The 15,260-nt window shown below is 48.1% G+C and overlaps 1 long non-coding RNA gene across 1 annotated transcript; it reads left to right on the plus strand.

Annotated features, from left to right (window-relative positions):
* Positions 1 to 10,967: 10,967 nt before the first annotated feature.
* LOC138672103 (uncharacterized) lies at positions 10,968 to 11,406 on the plus strand. Its single transcript, XR_011319580.1, has 3 exons — positions 10,968 to 11,036; positions 11,121 to 11,207; positions 11,368 to 11,406. It is a non-coding gene; the product is annotated as an uncharacterized lncRNA (long non-coding RNA).
* The last annotated feature ends 3,854 nt before the right edge of the window (positions 11,407 to 15,260 follow it).

Below are 15,260 nucleotides of genomic sequence, written 5' to 3' on the forward strand. Positions count from 1 at the left end.
TAGAAAGCCTATTAATTTTTTTGCTTGATTTGGGTTCCAAAATCTACCAAAAAAAATAACTAAATCAATCGGTGGGAGATTAATATTGGCCTCTGGGCTTGTGTGCCACTCCTGACTCCTGTGTGCGTCCTCTCTCACTCAGTGGGCCCTACAAAGCCTTTTTTTTTTTTTTTTTCCTAAATTCTCCCTGAAACAATCATTTCATTTTATTTGTTTTATAAATTCTTCTGTAAAAAATAAATTTTTTTAATTTTTTTTTTTTCTGAAGTCTCCCTTTTAAAAAAAACAAACACAAATCAGTGGGAGATAAATATTTACATTTGCGCTTCAGTGACAGTCCTGCGTGTGTGCCATCTAATTTGTTGCCAACAACAACAGAGTGTGTAACATTGTGGCTGATTTTCGTTGTGGTCTCACCCACCTGTAAAGGGGTAGCTAAATCATACTGAAGTTATAGCTCACCGTGTAAGTTGTGTGACAGCAACAAATACCGTTCGTTTGTTAACGTTTTTAAAACAATGAGGAAGTCTGGTGGAAGAGGTCGTGGCCGGGGGCGTTCATTGTCAGCTGGTAATGAGGGTAGTGGTAGTGGTGGAGCATCAGCTGGTCGTGGGAAAAAAAATATTGCACCTAAGTCTGGAGCTGTGGAGCCAGGTTCGTCGTCTGGCTACACAAGGCCTCGAACGCTCCCTTTTCTGGGAGTAGGAAAACCGCTTTTAAAGCCGGAGCAGCAAGAGCAAGTTTTGGCTTATCTTGCTGACTCAGCCTCTAGCTCTTTTGCCTCCTCTCGTGAAACTGGTAAATGTCAAAGCAGCGCGTCGTTAGTGGATGTTCACGGTCAGGGACAAGTCGCTTCCTTGTCCTCTTCAGCAAAAACAACAACAGAGAAGAATGCAGCAGGCGACACAAGGGGTTACTCCATGGAGCTCTTTACACATACCGTCCCTGGCTTAGAAAGTGAAGCAGTTAACAGTCCATGCCCATTACAAGTTGAATCTGACATGGAGTGCACTGATGCACAGCCACAGCCAGACTACTATCCTGGTCCTTTGACTCAGACCACAACATTGCCATCGCAGGGTGCTGATCAAGAATCAGACCCTGATGAGACTATGTTGCCCCATCACGAACGCTATACCACCGACCGCCACGGTGACACAGACGAAGTTGCACACGAGCTACAAGAAGAGGTAATAGATGACCCAGTTCTTGACCCCGATTGGCAGCCATTGGGGGAACAGGGTGCAGGCGGCAGCAGTTCTGAAGCGGAGGAGGAGGGGCCGCAGCAGGCATCAACATCGCAACAGGTTCCATCTGCCGGGTCTGTATCTTGCCCAAAACGCGTGCCAAAGCTAAAACCTGTTGGAGGACAGCGTGGCCATCCGGTTAAAGCTCAGTCTGCAATGCCTGAAAAGGTATCCGATGCTAGAAAGAGTGCAGTCTGGCATTTTTTTAAACAACATCCAATTGATCAGCGCAAAGTCATCTGTCAAAAATGTTCAACTACCTTAAGCAGAGGACAGAATCTGAAAAGTCTCAATACAAGTTGCATGCATAGACATTTAACCACCATGCATTTGCAAGCCTGGACTAACTACCAAACGTCCCTTAAGGTTGTAGCACCCTCGGCCAATGAAGCTAGTCAGCAACGCAACATCCCTTCCGGCAGTGTAGGGCCACCATTTTCCGCACCACCTGCAGTATCTGTGCAGGTTTCTTTGCCAGGCCAAAGCCGTCAGGGTCAGGGAATCACCAGTTTCGTAGTAGGAAACACTGCATCTAGGGCACCGGTGGCAACAATACCATCTCCCACCGTCTCTCAGTCTGCCATGTCCACCGGCACCCCCGCTAGTTCCACGATCTCCAGCTCTCCAGTCCAGCTCACCCTACATGAGACTATGGTTAGAAAAAGGAAGTACTTAGCCTCGCATCCGCGTACACAGGGTTTGAACGCACACATAGCTAGACTAATCTCGTTAGAGATGATGCCCTACCGGTTAGTTGAAAGCGAAGCTTTTAAAGCCCTGATGGACTACGCTGTACCACGCTACGAGCTACCCAGTCGACACTTTTTTTCCAGAAAAGCCATCCCAGCCCTCCACCAGCATGTTAAAGAGCGCATCGTTCATGCACTCAGGCAATCTGTGAGCACAAAGGTGCACCTGACAACAGATGCATGGACCAGTAGGCATGGCCAGGGACGTTACGTGTCCATCACGGCACACTGGTTAAATGTGGTGGATGCAGGGTCCACAGGGGACAGAAAGTTTGGGACAGTTCTGCCTAGCCCACGGTCTAGGAAACAATTGGCTGTAGCCGTTCGCACCCCCTCCTCCTCCTCTTCGTCCTCCTGCAGAAGCGAGAGCTCGTCCACAGACTGCAGTCGCACAACCACTCCATCCGCAGCTGCCACTGTTGCACACCAGGTCTCCCATTATGGGGCAGCTACTGGCAAACGTCAGCAGGCTGTATTGGCTATGAAGTGTTTGGGCGACAACAGACACACCGCGGAAGTTCTGTCCGAGTTCTTGCAGAAAGAAACGCAGTCGTGGCTGGGCACTGTAGATCTTGAGGCAGGCAAGGTAGTGAGTGATAACGGAAGGAATTTCATGGCTGCCATCTCCCTTTCCCAACTGAAACACATTCCTTGCCTGGCTCACACCTTAAACCTGGTGGTGCAGTGCTTCCTGAAAAGTTATCCGGGGTTATCCGACCTGCTCCTCAAAGTGCGTGGACTTTGCTCACATATCCGCCGTTCGCCCGTACACTCCAGCCGTATGCAGACCTATCAGCGTTCTTTGAACCTTCCCCAGCATCGCCTAATCATAGACGTTGCAACAAGGTGGAACTCAACACTGCACATGCTTCAGAGACTGTGTGAACAGAGGCGGGCTGTTATGTTTTTGTGGGAGGATACACATACACGGGCAGGCAGTAGGATGGCAGACATGGAGTTGTCAGGTGTGCAGTGGTCGAAGATTCAAGACATGTGTCAAGTCCTTCAGTGTTTTGAGGAATGCACACGGCTGGTTAGTGCAGACAACGCCATAATAAGCATGAGCATCCCCCTAATGCGTCTGCTGATGCAAAGTTTGACGCACATAAAGGATCAGGCGTCTGCAGCTGAGGAAGAGGAAAGCCTTGATGACAGTCAGCCATTGTCTGGCCAGGGCAGTGTACAGGACGAGGTAGCGGGCGAAGAGGAGGAGGAGGACGAGGAGGATGATGGGGATGATTATATTTTTAATGAGGAAGCTTTTCCGGGGCCACTGGAAATTGGTGGCGCGGCAAGGCCGGGTTCTGGTTTTTTGAGGGACACAAGTGACGTGGATTTGCCTGAAACTGCCCCTCAACCAAGCACAACCGCAGATTTGAGAACTGGAACTTTGGCCCACATGGCGGATTATGCCTTACTTATCCTCAAAAGGGACACACGCATAACTAAAATGATGAATGATGACGATTACTGGTTGGCCTGCCTCCTTGATCCTCGCTATAAAGGCAAATTGCAAAATATAATGCCACATGAGAACTTGGAACTAATATTAGCAACCAAACAATCAACTCTTGTTGACCGTTTGCTTCTGGCATTCCCTGCACACAGCGCCCGTGATCGTTCTCACACGAGCTGCAGGGGCCAGCAGACCAGAGGAGTTAGAGGGGCAGAAATCAGAAGTGGCGTTGGCCAGAGGGGTTTTCTGACCAGGTTGTGGAGTGATTTTGCTATGACCGCAGACAGGACAGGTACTGCAGCATCAATTCAAAGTGACAGGAGACAACATTTGTCCAGTATGGTTACAAACTATTTTTCATCCCTTATCGATGTTCTCCCTCAACCGTCATTCCCATTTGATTACTGGGCATCAAAATTAGACACCTGGCCAGAATTGGCAGAATATGCATTGCAGGAGCTTGCTTGCCCGGCAGCTAGTGTCCTATCAGAAAGAGTATTCAGGGCTGCAGGTTCAATACTAACAGAAAAAAGGACTCGTCTGGCTACCCAAAATGTAGATGATCTAACCTTCATTAAAATGAACCACAACTGGATTTCGAAATCTTTTGCCCCACCTTGCCCGGCTGACACCTAGCTTTCCTATGAAAAGGTCTTGCCTGTAGACTATTCTGAATGCCTTTTCCAATCTCGTAATTTTCAGCACCTGATTGTCCAGCATACGACATGTTTACACCTCACTAAATGGCCAAACTCCCCACACGGGGCCGTGGTATCGACACTTGGCGACAGCACCCGTGAGAGTGCAGTTTGTCTGAAGAGGTGGGTGAGCCCGCTTTTGGTCGACGGCACTGCCACTGGGTCCCTCCTAGTACAATAAAGTGTCTCTGGCGGTGGTGGTGCGCACCCAACGTCAGACACACCGTTGTAATATGAGGGGCCCTGGGCCTGTACCGCCGGCCACAAGACAGTTTCCCCCCACCCCAGCTCAAACAGTGCTCTACCACTTGCAAAATTATCTCACAGCTCCACCAATGTTTAGTCTATGCGCTGACATCCTTCAATGCCTGCCACTGACAATACCATTGTATTGACATTTTTGTTATGTTAGGCCTTCGATGCCTGTCTGTGGTCACTCCTTCCACTAGGCCTCCACTGACCACACCACTGCTGTCCGTGTACCCCTGGAACCAATTTAAAATTGCCTACAGCCATGTGTTATTATTTTAGGCCTTCGATGCCTGTCTGCGGTCCATTCTTTCAACTACTACTACACTGACCAGGTCACTGCTGCCCGTGTACCCCTGGAACCAATTTAAAATTGCCTACAGCCATGTGTTATTATTTTAGGCCTTCGATGCCTGTCTGAGGTCACTCCTTCCACTAGGCCTCCACTGACCACACCACTGCTGCCCGTGTACCCCTGGAACCAATTTAAAATTGCCTACAGCCAGCCCAATTTTTTTATTTTAGGCCTTCGATGCCTGTCTGCGGTCCATTCTTTCAACTACTAATACACTGACCAGGTCACTGCTGCCCGTGTACCCCTGGAACCAATTTAAAATTGCCTACAGCCATGTGTTATTATTTTAGGCCTTCGATGCCTGTCTGCGGTCACTCCTTCCACTAGGCCTCCACTGACCACACCACTGCTGCCCGTGTACCCCTGGAACCAATTTAAAATTGCCTACAGCCATGTGTTATTATTTTAGGCCTTCGATGCCTGTCTGCGGTCACTCCTTCCACTAGGCCTCCACTGACCACACCACTGCTGTCCGTGTACCCCTGGAACCAATTTAAAATTGCCTACAGCCATGTGTTATTATTTTAGGCCTTCGATGCCTGTCTGCGGTCCATTCTTTCAACTACTACTACACTGACCAGGTCACTGCTGCCCGTGTACCCCTGGAACCAATTTAAAATTGCCTACAGCCATGTGTTATTATTTTAGGCCTTCGATGCCTGTCTGCGGTCACTCCTTCCACTAGGCCTCCACTGACCACACCACTGCTGCCCGTGTACCCCTGGAACCAATTTAAAATTGCCTACAGCCAGCCCAATATTTTTATTTTAGGCCTTCGATGCCTGTCTGCGGTCCATTCTTTCAACTACTACAACACTGACCAGGTCACTGCTGCCCGTGTACCCCTGGAACCAATTTAAAATTGCCTACAGCCATGTGTTATTATTTTAGGCCTTCGATGCCTGTCTGCGGTCACTCCTTCCACTAGGCCTCCACTGACCACACCACTGCTGCCCGTGTACCCCTGGAACCAATTTAAAATTGCCTACAGCCATGTGTTATTATTTTAGGCCTTCGATGCCTGTCTGCGGTCACTCCTTCCACTAGGCCTCCACTGACCACACCACTGCTGCCCGTGTACCCCTGGAACCAATTTAAAATTGCCTACAGCCAGCCCAATTTTTTTATTTTAGGCCTTTGATGCCTGTCTGCGGTCCATTCTTTCAACTACTACTACACTGACCAGGTCACTGCTGCCCGTGTACCCCTGGAACCAATTTAAAATTGCCTACAGCCATGTGTTATTATTTTAGGCCTTCGATGCCTGTCTGCGGTCACTCCTTCCACTAGGCCTCCACTGACCACACCACTGCTGCCCGTGTACCCCTGGAACCAATTTAAAATTGCCTACAGCCATGTGTTATTATTTTAGGCCTTCGATGCCTGTCTGCGGTCACTCCTTCCACTAGGCCTCCACTGACCACACCACTGCTGCCCGTGTACCCCTGGAACCAATTTAAAATTGCCTACAGCCAGCCCAATTTTTTTATTTTAGGCCTTCGATGCCTGTCTGCGGTCCATTCTTTCAACTACTACAACACTGACCAGGTCACTGCTGCCCGTGTACCCCTGGAACCAATTTAAAATTGCCTACAGCCATGTGTTATTATTTTAGGCCTTCGATGCCTGTCTGCGGTCACTCCTTCCACTAGGCCTCCACTGACCACACCACTGCTGCCCGTGTACCCCTGGAACCAATTTAAAATTGCCTACAGCCAGCCCAATTTTTTTATTTTAGGCCTTCGATGCCTGTCTGTGGTCCATTCTTTCAACTACTACTACACTGACCAGGGCACTGCTGCCCGTGTACCCCTGGAACCAACATCAGAAAATATAAAAATAAGTATTTTGCTTACAAAAAAGAAAATACTGGAGAGATATCAAATGCAGACATTTTAACATTAAAAACAAACACACAACTAAAATCTGGTACAGTACTAAAAATGGCCACCAGCTACAATTACTTTCTCCTGCAAGTAGTTAACTGAAAGGTTTTTTCAATTGAAAACACACATATGGCATCCACCAAGTGTTGTCCTGTCGCGTCTTCTTTATATTATTGCCGAGAAGATGCAAAACAATGAAAATAATAAAATCATTAATTACCAAAATAATAGAGAAAGTCAACACCACATTGCAAATAAACATTCATTCCAAATAAAGAAGCAGGGCGCGTCCGAGGGTGAGTATATACCTAATAAGAATATAATCACCCTCGGACGCGCAATGCTTATTTCCAACAGCCTTCCTTCCTAAGAATCAGCCCTTCCGTGGTGTAGAGAGACGTTGTGTTACACTCCAAGGTGTTCCCCAGGTTGCCTTTCCTGAGCTTCGATCTTCCGGCTCTAGTTTAGTAGTTGTTGGAAACTACGCTGCATTAGGCCTTCAAATTGGGTATGGGGTGTAGAGAGATGGTGTGTTCCACTCCAAGGTGTTCCCCAGGTTGCCTTTCCTGAGCTTCGATCTTCCGGCTCTCGTTTAGTAGTTCTTGGAAACTACACTGCATTAGGCCTTCAAATTGGGTATGGGGTGTAGAGAGAGGGTGTGTTACACTCCAAGGTGTTCCCCAGGTTGCCTTTCCTGAGCTTCGATCTTCATGCTCTCGTTTAGTAGTTGTCGGAAACTACGCTGCATTAGGCCTACAAATTGGGTATGGGGTGTAGAGAGAGGGTTTGTTACACTCCAAGGTGTTCCCCAGGTTGCCTTTCCTGAGCTTCGATCTTCCGGCTTTCGTTTAGTAGTTGTTGGAAACTACGCTGCATTAGGCCTTCAAATTGGGTATGGGGTGTAGCGAGAGGGTGTGTTACACTCCAAGGTATTCCCCAGGTTGCCTTTCCTGAGCTTCGATCTTCCGGCTCTCGTTTAGTAGTTCTTGGAAACTACACTGCATTAGGCCTTCAAATTGGGTATGGGGTGTAGAGAGAGGGTGTGTTACACTCCAAGGTGTTCCCCAGGTTGCCTTTCCTGAGCTTCGATCTTCATGCTCTCGTTTAGTAGTTGTCAGAAACTACGCTGCATTAGGCCTACAAATTGGGTATGGGGTGTAGAGAGAGGGTTTGTTACACTCCAAGGTGTTCCCCAGGTTGCCTTTCCTGAGCTTCGATCTTCCGGCTCTCGTTTAGTAGTTGTTGGAAACTACGCTGCATTAGGCCTTCAAATTGGGTATGGGGTGTAGAGAGAGGGTGTGTTACACTCCAAGGTGTTCCCCAGGTTGCCTTTCCTGAGCTTCGATCTTCCGGCTCTCGTTTAGTAGTTCTTGGAAACTACACTGCATTAGGCCTTCAAATTGGGTATGGGGTGTAGAGAGAGGGTGTGTTACACTCCAAGGTGTTCCCCAGGTTTCCTTTCCTGAGCTTCGATATTCCGGCTCTCGTTTAGTAGTTGTTGGAAACTACACTGCATTAGGCCTACAAATTTGGTATGGGGGAAACATTGGCGCATCTGCGGTCCCTCCTTCCTCTAGGCCTCCACTGACCTGTCTACTGCTGCCCGTGTTCCCCTGGAACCAATTTTAAATTGCCTACAGGCAGCCCAATTTATTATGTTAGGGCTTCGAAGCCTGTCTGCGGTCCCTCCTTCCACTAGGCCTCCACTGACCTGTCTACTGCTGCCCGTGTACCCCTTGAACCAACATCATAAAATAAAAAAAAAAGTATTTTGCTTATAAAAAAGAAAATACTGGTGAGATATCAAATGCAGACATTTTAACATTAAAAACAAACACACAACTAAAATCTGGTACAGTACTAAAAATGGCCACCAGCTACAATTACTTTCTCCTGCAAGTAGTTAACTGAAAGGTTTTTTAAATTGAAAACACACATATGGCATCCACCGAGTGTTGTCCTGTCGCGTCTTCTTTATATTATTGCCGAGAAGATGCAAAACAATGAAAATAATAAAATCATTAATTACCAAAATAATAGAGAAAGTCAACACCACATTGCAAATAAACATTCATTCCAAATAAAGAAGCAGGGCGCGTCCGAGGGTGAGTATATACCTAATAAGAATATAATCACCCTCGGACGCGCAATGCTTATTTCCAACAGCCTTCCTTCCTAAGAATCAGCCCTTCCGTGGTGTAGAGAGACGTTGTGTTACACTCCAAGGTGTTCCCCAGGTTGCCTTTCCTGAGCTTCGATCTTCCGGCTCTCGTTTAGTAGTTCTTGGAAACTACACTGCATTAGGCCTTCAAATTGGGTATGGGGTGTAGAGAGAGGGTGTGTTACACTCCAAGGTGTTCCCCAGGTTGCCTCTCCTGAGCTTCGATCTTCCGGCTCTCGTTTAGTAGTTCTTGGAAACTACACTGCATTAGGCCTACAAATTGGGTATGGGGTGGAGAGAGATGGTGTGTTACACTCCAAGGTGTTCCCCAGGTTTCCTTGCCATTGCTTCGGTCTTCCGACTCTCGTTTAGTAGTTGTAGAAAAGTACACTGCATTAGGCCTACAAAATGGGTATGGGGTGGAGAGAGAGGGTGTGTTACACTCCAAGGTGTTCCCCAGGCTGCCTTTCCTGAGCTTCTATCTTCAGGCTCTCATTAAATTGTGGTTAAATGGAACAACTGCATTTGGCGTACTAGTTGGTTTGGGGCCTACTATCGGTGTCTGCCACTCCTTGGTGTTCTCCTGGTTTCCTGTCCTGAAATTCCATTTTCAGGCTCTCGTTAAGTAGTTGTTAATGTTAGACTGCATTTGGCCTACTAGTTGGGTTGGGGCCTACTATCGGTGTCTGCCACTCCTTGCTGTTCTCCTCCACTGAACAAAGCTGTGCCGCCTGTTTACTACGGTTGCCAATTTTGAACTGCATTTCGACTACTTACTGATTTGGCCCTACTCTCTGTGTCAGCCTCTCATTCCAGTTGTCCTCCACTGCAATGCCCCCTGGTTATTCCTGTGTTACCAATTTTGAACTGCATTTAGCCCACTTTATTCTTTGGGCCTATATCTGTGTTTCCACTTCATCGTGCCCATTGCCCAGCCAGTGATAGATGAGTCTGCTGGTACATTGACCCATAACGCAACATTCCCCGTGCATGCTACACAACAACATTGTGACCCTGCTGAAAGTCAGGTTGCTCTTCCCGCATACCATACCACCTTACACGGGGACAAAGAGGAAGGTGCAGATGAAAGTGCAGGTTCCTTCATCAGGTGGGGGGAGGAATACTAGTTGGCGACGTCACTGGCACAGGGCCTCTCATAGTACGCAAAAGTGTTGCTGCCGGTGGGAGGCGCCCCCGCCGTGCAAACACACCGCTGTACTTTGAGGGGCCCTGTGCCAGTGCCAATGCCAACAAGTGGGCCCCCCCTGCTTGCTCAGGATCACAGCACTTGCAAAGTTGAAATACTTACCTCTCCCTGCTCCACTGCCGTGACGTGGTCCAGATTTCCTGGGCCCACTAATTACTTGAACCAGCCCTACCCCACACAACTTTAGCCAAATGACCCCCAATTTCAAATGCCTTCCAATTATTATAAGGTAAATTACGCTTGACAAGCTTCATTAAGAAGAATGGATGGTTTTGACATTAAAATGGGCACTCTAGGTGTTTTCCTGGCCCCCACTCACTGCCGACTATGCTGCCCCATTGACTTGCATTGGGTTTCGTGTTTCGGTCGATCCCGACTTTACGTCATAATCGGCCGATTTCACTCGACCCGACTTTTGAGATAGTCGGGTTTCGCGAAACCCGGCTCGACTCTAAAAAGGTCAAGGTCGCTCAACTCTAATGTTCAGCACTGTGGTTGTGTAAAGACATTGTTGTATGTTTTTTGGTTGCGATGTATGGCGTTGTATGGCCTTTTATTGTCTCCGTCCCTGTCGGTTTTATTGTAAAGTACGGTGTGTTATTAATGTTTATGCCCTTACTTTTTGTGTGTTATTACTTTTTAAAAAAATATTGTGTTTTTTGTGTTGCTCCGTTCATTCTGTACTTTTAAAAAAAAAAAAAAAAAAACCTTTTTTGTGATTACTACATTGGGTCTGTTGTAGATTAGTTTTCTTATCTTTAGGCTTTTGTACTCTGGCATTGGGTTGTCTCTGCCATTGTTTCTTTAATCTAATCAATGTGGCCGTGTTGTTTGCTCAGCGTTAGTTCAGTTGGAGTGCAATGCTCTTTGTGGTTTAAATGAATTTTTTTTTTTTTTTTTTTTTATTTATTGCTGGATTGTGCATAGGAGCATAGTATCAATGTTATTTTGTTCTTTATTTCAGATTTGCATTATTAGTCATGGCCAGCGGCACTGATTCCAGCAATACCCCACCGCTGAGGAGTCCGGTGAGTACATGATCTACTATTGCTTACTATATTCCCCGTCATTTGTAGATGGGTCACTCAACTTTTTGGTAAACTATTTTGCAGGCTTCTTCAAGTGAGGAGGAGAACCAGGAGGAAGAGAGGGAGCAGCAGCAGGGACCACGGGGCCAAGCTGTGGTTGCAGGACGGAGCGTAAGTATTTCTTTCAAACCTATAATTTTTTATTTTTTTATTTTTTGCGGGTATGGGGGGTGGTGGGAGGTTGTGGTGTTGTGTGTAGTAGGTGGCGGTGGAGGAGGTAGGGACAATTTTTTTTATCTTTCAAACATTAATATTTTCTATTTTTTTTTAGGTTTCACAACGGGCCCTGGATGAGCCACTTAATATCGACCTTATGGTGGCATCAATAGAAGCACGGGGCCCGTTATGGGACAGCCGTGACCCCCAGCATGCGGACCAGGGCATATTGCGGCGTCTGTGGTTGGAGGTGGCACAATTGCTGTGGGATGGCTTCGACAGCGCTTCCTCCAAGGCTAAAGCTAGTTTCCGTAAGTATTTCCAAAATGCTGCTGTGACCCATCATGCCAGGATTACACAACCGTCTGTGATGTCTTCTATTGGGATTGCACACGGTTGCGTAATCGTTTTCAATATATTATCTAAAACCTTTTTTATTTTTTATCTTTATACACAGTTAAACAATTGAAGACCAGATGGCGCTCCATGAAGGACCGCTTCCGGAGGGTCCTGAAAATTGAGGGACAGACTCGTAGTGGTGCTGCCGCTTCAAGGACCTCGGTGTACAAGTATAACCGTATACTGCAGTTCTTGCGACCGGTCCTTGAAAGCAGAGAGTAAGTATAGTACCTATGCACACACCTAGTTTTTACAACATGCATATTCACATACTACATTCCAGCCACGTAGCTTATTGCCCAGCCATTTATTTTGGCAAGTCCCAAGTATAGAAATGAAGAAAAAAAGGCAAGTTCACCGAGGTGTGAAAAGTAAAAAATACATACTTTTATCCACTTCAATCATAAGCAGAGGATGAAACATCAGCACAATGCAATAGACACTATCTACGCGTTTCAGGTGACAGGGAACATCAGACCTTAAACGCGTAGATAGTGTTTTTTATTGTATTGTGCAGATGTTTCATCCTCTGCTTTTGATTAAAGTGAATTTTGTTTTTACTTTTCACACCTCGTTGACCTTTAATTAGTGTTGAGCGATACCTTCCGATATCGGAAAGTATCGGTATCGGTTGGGATCGGCCGATATTCAAAAAATATCGGATATCGCCGATACCGATACCCGATCCCAATGCAAGTCAATGGGACCAAAATATCGGAATTAAAATAAACCCTTTCTTTCCTTGTAGGTTCATTCTACATCAAGGAAAACAACTAAGAATAATGTAGGATGTATTATGGGAGGTGGCGGAGACATTAAAGGCAATGAGGTTTAGCCCAATCAAATAGAATAGCATGTTTTTTTTTTTTTTTAAGACGTTCGGAGTGAAAAAGATATTGAGTATGTAAATTTTTTTTTATTTTGTCAGATATTGATGTTTCACTATTCCACGCCCTTCCCCTTCTTTTTTTTTCTTTTTTTTTTTTACTTTTCCCACACTTTCATCTTCATCATCATCAGCATCTTTGACATCAACTTCTTCTTCACCTTATTCATCTTCTTCTTCATCTTCAACCTATTTTTTTTTTTTATTACATTCTTCATATTCATTTTATTCAACTATTATTATTCTTCCTATTCTACATATTCTTTTTATTCCACTGTTATTATTCTTCCTATTCTACTTCATCATATTCTCATTTGTGACAGGCATTCCCGTAGTTGTTATCTATAAAAGTTGGAAGATTACACCTTCCGTTCTGCCAGTCACAAAAGTTACATTTGTCCGCGTTCAGTTTGGCCTGCAGCATTAGGCTTTATCCAGGGGCACCACGAGGAGGAACGGACTCACCCCCATACACTGCTTAGTCTTCTTCTGCATATAATTTAGATAATATCTTTTGCTCTGATATTAAGTCTTATGCTTAATGTTCTTCTGCTCTTTGTTCTGCAGCCTCTTGTTCTTCTGCTTCTCGGTCTTCCATGTCGTCGTCTCCAGGGTCGTCGTCTCCAGTGTCGTCATCTCCGCCGTCATCGTCTCAGCCGTCGTCGTCTCCGCCGTCGTCGTCGTCGTCATCGGGGTGGTCTTCCGGGTTGTCGTCGTCGTCATCGGGGTGGTCTTCCGGGTCGTCGACTTTAGGGTCTTCAACTTGGAAATGTAGCAGAAGGTACAAGAAGGCTGAGAAAATGCCAAGAACCAGCTGATGGAACTGGAACTCGGATGGCTACCCGAAGGTTCAAGAGCCTATGGAACTACCGAGGACCAGCTGACGTTACTGGAACCCGGTTACTAAGCAGGAGGTACCCGTGCTAAAAAGCACTACCAAGGACCGCCTGACGTTGGCGGAACTCGGATACCCAGAAGGAGGCACCTAAGCCAAAGGCTCGGCCCGGAACCAGCTGACGGTACTGGAACCAGGATGGGGAGCAGAAGGTACAAGAGCAAAAGACACTGCCGAGAACCAGCTGACGGTACTGGAACCCGGATGGGTAGCCGAAGGTCCAAGAGCCAATGGAACTACCGAGGACCAGCTGACGTTACTGGAACCCGGTTACTAAGCAGGAGGTACCCGTGCCCGAAAGCACTACCAAGGACCACCTGACATTGGTGGAACTTGGATACCCAGGAGGAGGCACCTAAGCCAAAGGCTCGGCCCGGAACCAGCTGACGGTGCTGGAACCAGGTGGTGGACCCGAAGGCCCACAGGAGAGGAGAGAACAGCTAGGCCGCGAGGCAGCCGCAGTTACCGAACCCCAACAGTCCTACAGGGGGAGCTGGGCCTACTGGCACTACAGAACCAGCCTTGACTGCCAGTTCACGCAGCCCACATAGGAAGCTCCTAAACTGGAGGCACCCTGGAGTTGGCTAACCCGACCGCACCACGATGGGGCAAGCATAGGCGTCTCAGTGAGCTTGACACAACCCGGAAACAGCTGGCGGTGCTGAAACCAGGCTTGGCACGAGGGAGTACCTGTGTCAAGAACACTGCCGAGAACCAGCTGGCGGTGCTGGAACCCAGATGCGTTGCCCCATTGTGCAAGAGCCAATGGCACGACCGAGGACCAGCTGACGGTGCTGGAACACGGTTACTAAGCTGTAGGTGCCCGCGCTTAAAAGCACTACCAAGGACCGCCTGACGTTGGCGGAACTCGGATACCCAGGAGGAGGCACCTAAGCCAAAGGCTCGGCCCGGAACCAGCTGACGGTGCTGGAACCAGGTGGTGGACCCCAAGGCCCACAGGAGAGGAGAGAACAGCTAGGCCGCGAGGCAGCCGCAGTTACCGAACCCCAACAGTCCTACAGGGGGAGCTGGGCCTACTGGCACTACAGAACCAGCCTTGACTACCAGTTCACGCAGCCCACATAGGAAGCTCCTAAACTGGAGGCACCCTGGAGTTGGCTAACCCGACTGCAACACGACGGGGCAAACATAGGCGTCTCAGCGAGTTTGACACACCCCGGAAACAGCTGACGGTGCTGAAACCAGGTTTGGCACGAGGGAGTACCTGTGACAAAAACACTGCCGAGAACCAGCTGGCGGTGCTGGAACCCAGATGCGTTGCCCCAGTGTGCAAGAGCCAATGGCACGACCGAGGACCAGCTGACGGTGCTGGAACACGGTTACTAAGCTGTAGGTGCCCGCGCTTAAAAGCACTACCAAGGACCGCCTGACGTTGGCGGAACTCGGATACCCAGGAGGAGGCACCTAAGCCAAAGGCTCGGCCCGGAACCAGCTGACGGTGCTGGAACCAGGTGGTGGACCCCAAGGCCCACAGGAGAGGAGAGAACAGCTAGGCCGCGAGGCAGCCGCAGTTACCGAACCCCAACAGTCCTACAGGGGGAGCTGGGCCTACTGGCACTACAGAACCAGCCTTGACTACCAGTTCATGCAGCCCACATAGGAAGCTCCTAAACTGGAGGCACCCTGGAGTTGGCTAACCCGACCGCACCACGACGGGGCAAGCATAGGCGTCTCAGTGAGCTTGACACAACCCGGAAACAGCTGGCGGTGCTGAAACCAGGCTTGGCACGAGGGAGTACCTGTGTCAAGAACACTGCCGAGAACCAGCTGGCGGTGCTGGAACCCAGATGCGTTGCCCCAGTGTGCA

This window comes from Ranitomeya imitator, chromosome 3 (genome assembly GCF_032444005.1).
Source record: "Ranitomeya imitator isolate aRanImi1 chromosome 3, aRanImi1.pri, whole genome shotgun sequence".
NCBI classification, from domain to species: domain Eukaryota; kingdom Metazoa; phylum Chordata; class Amphibia; order Anura; family Dendrobatidae; genus Ranitomeya; species Ranitomeya imitator.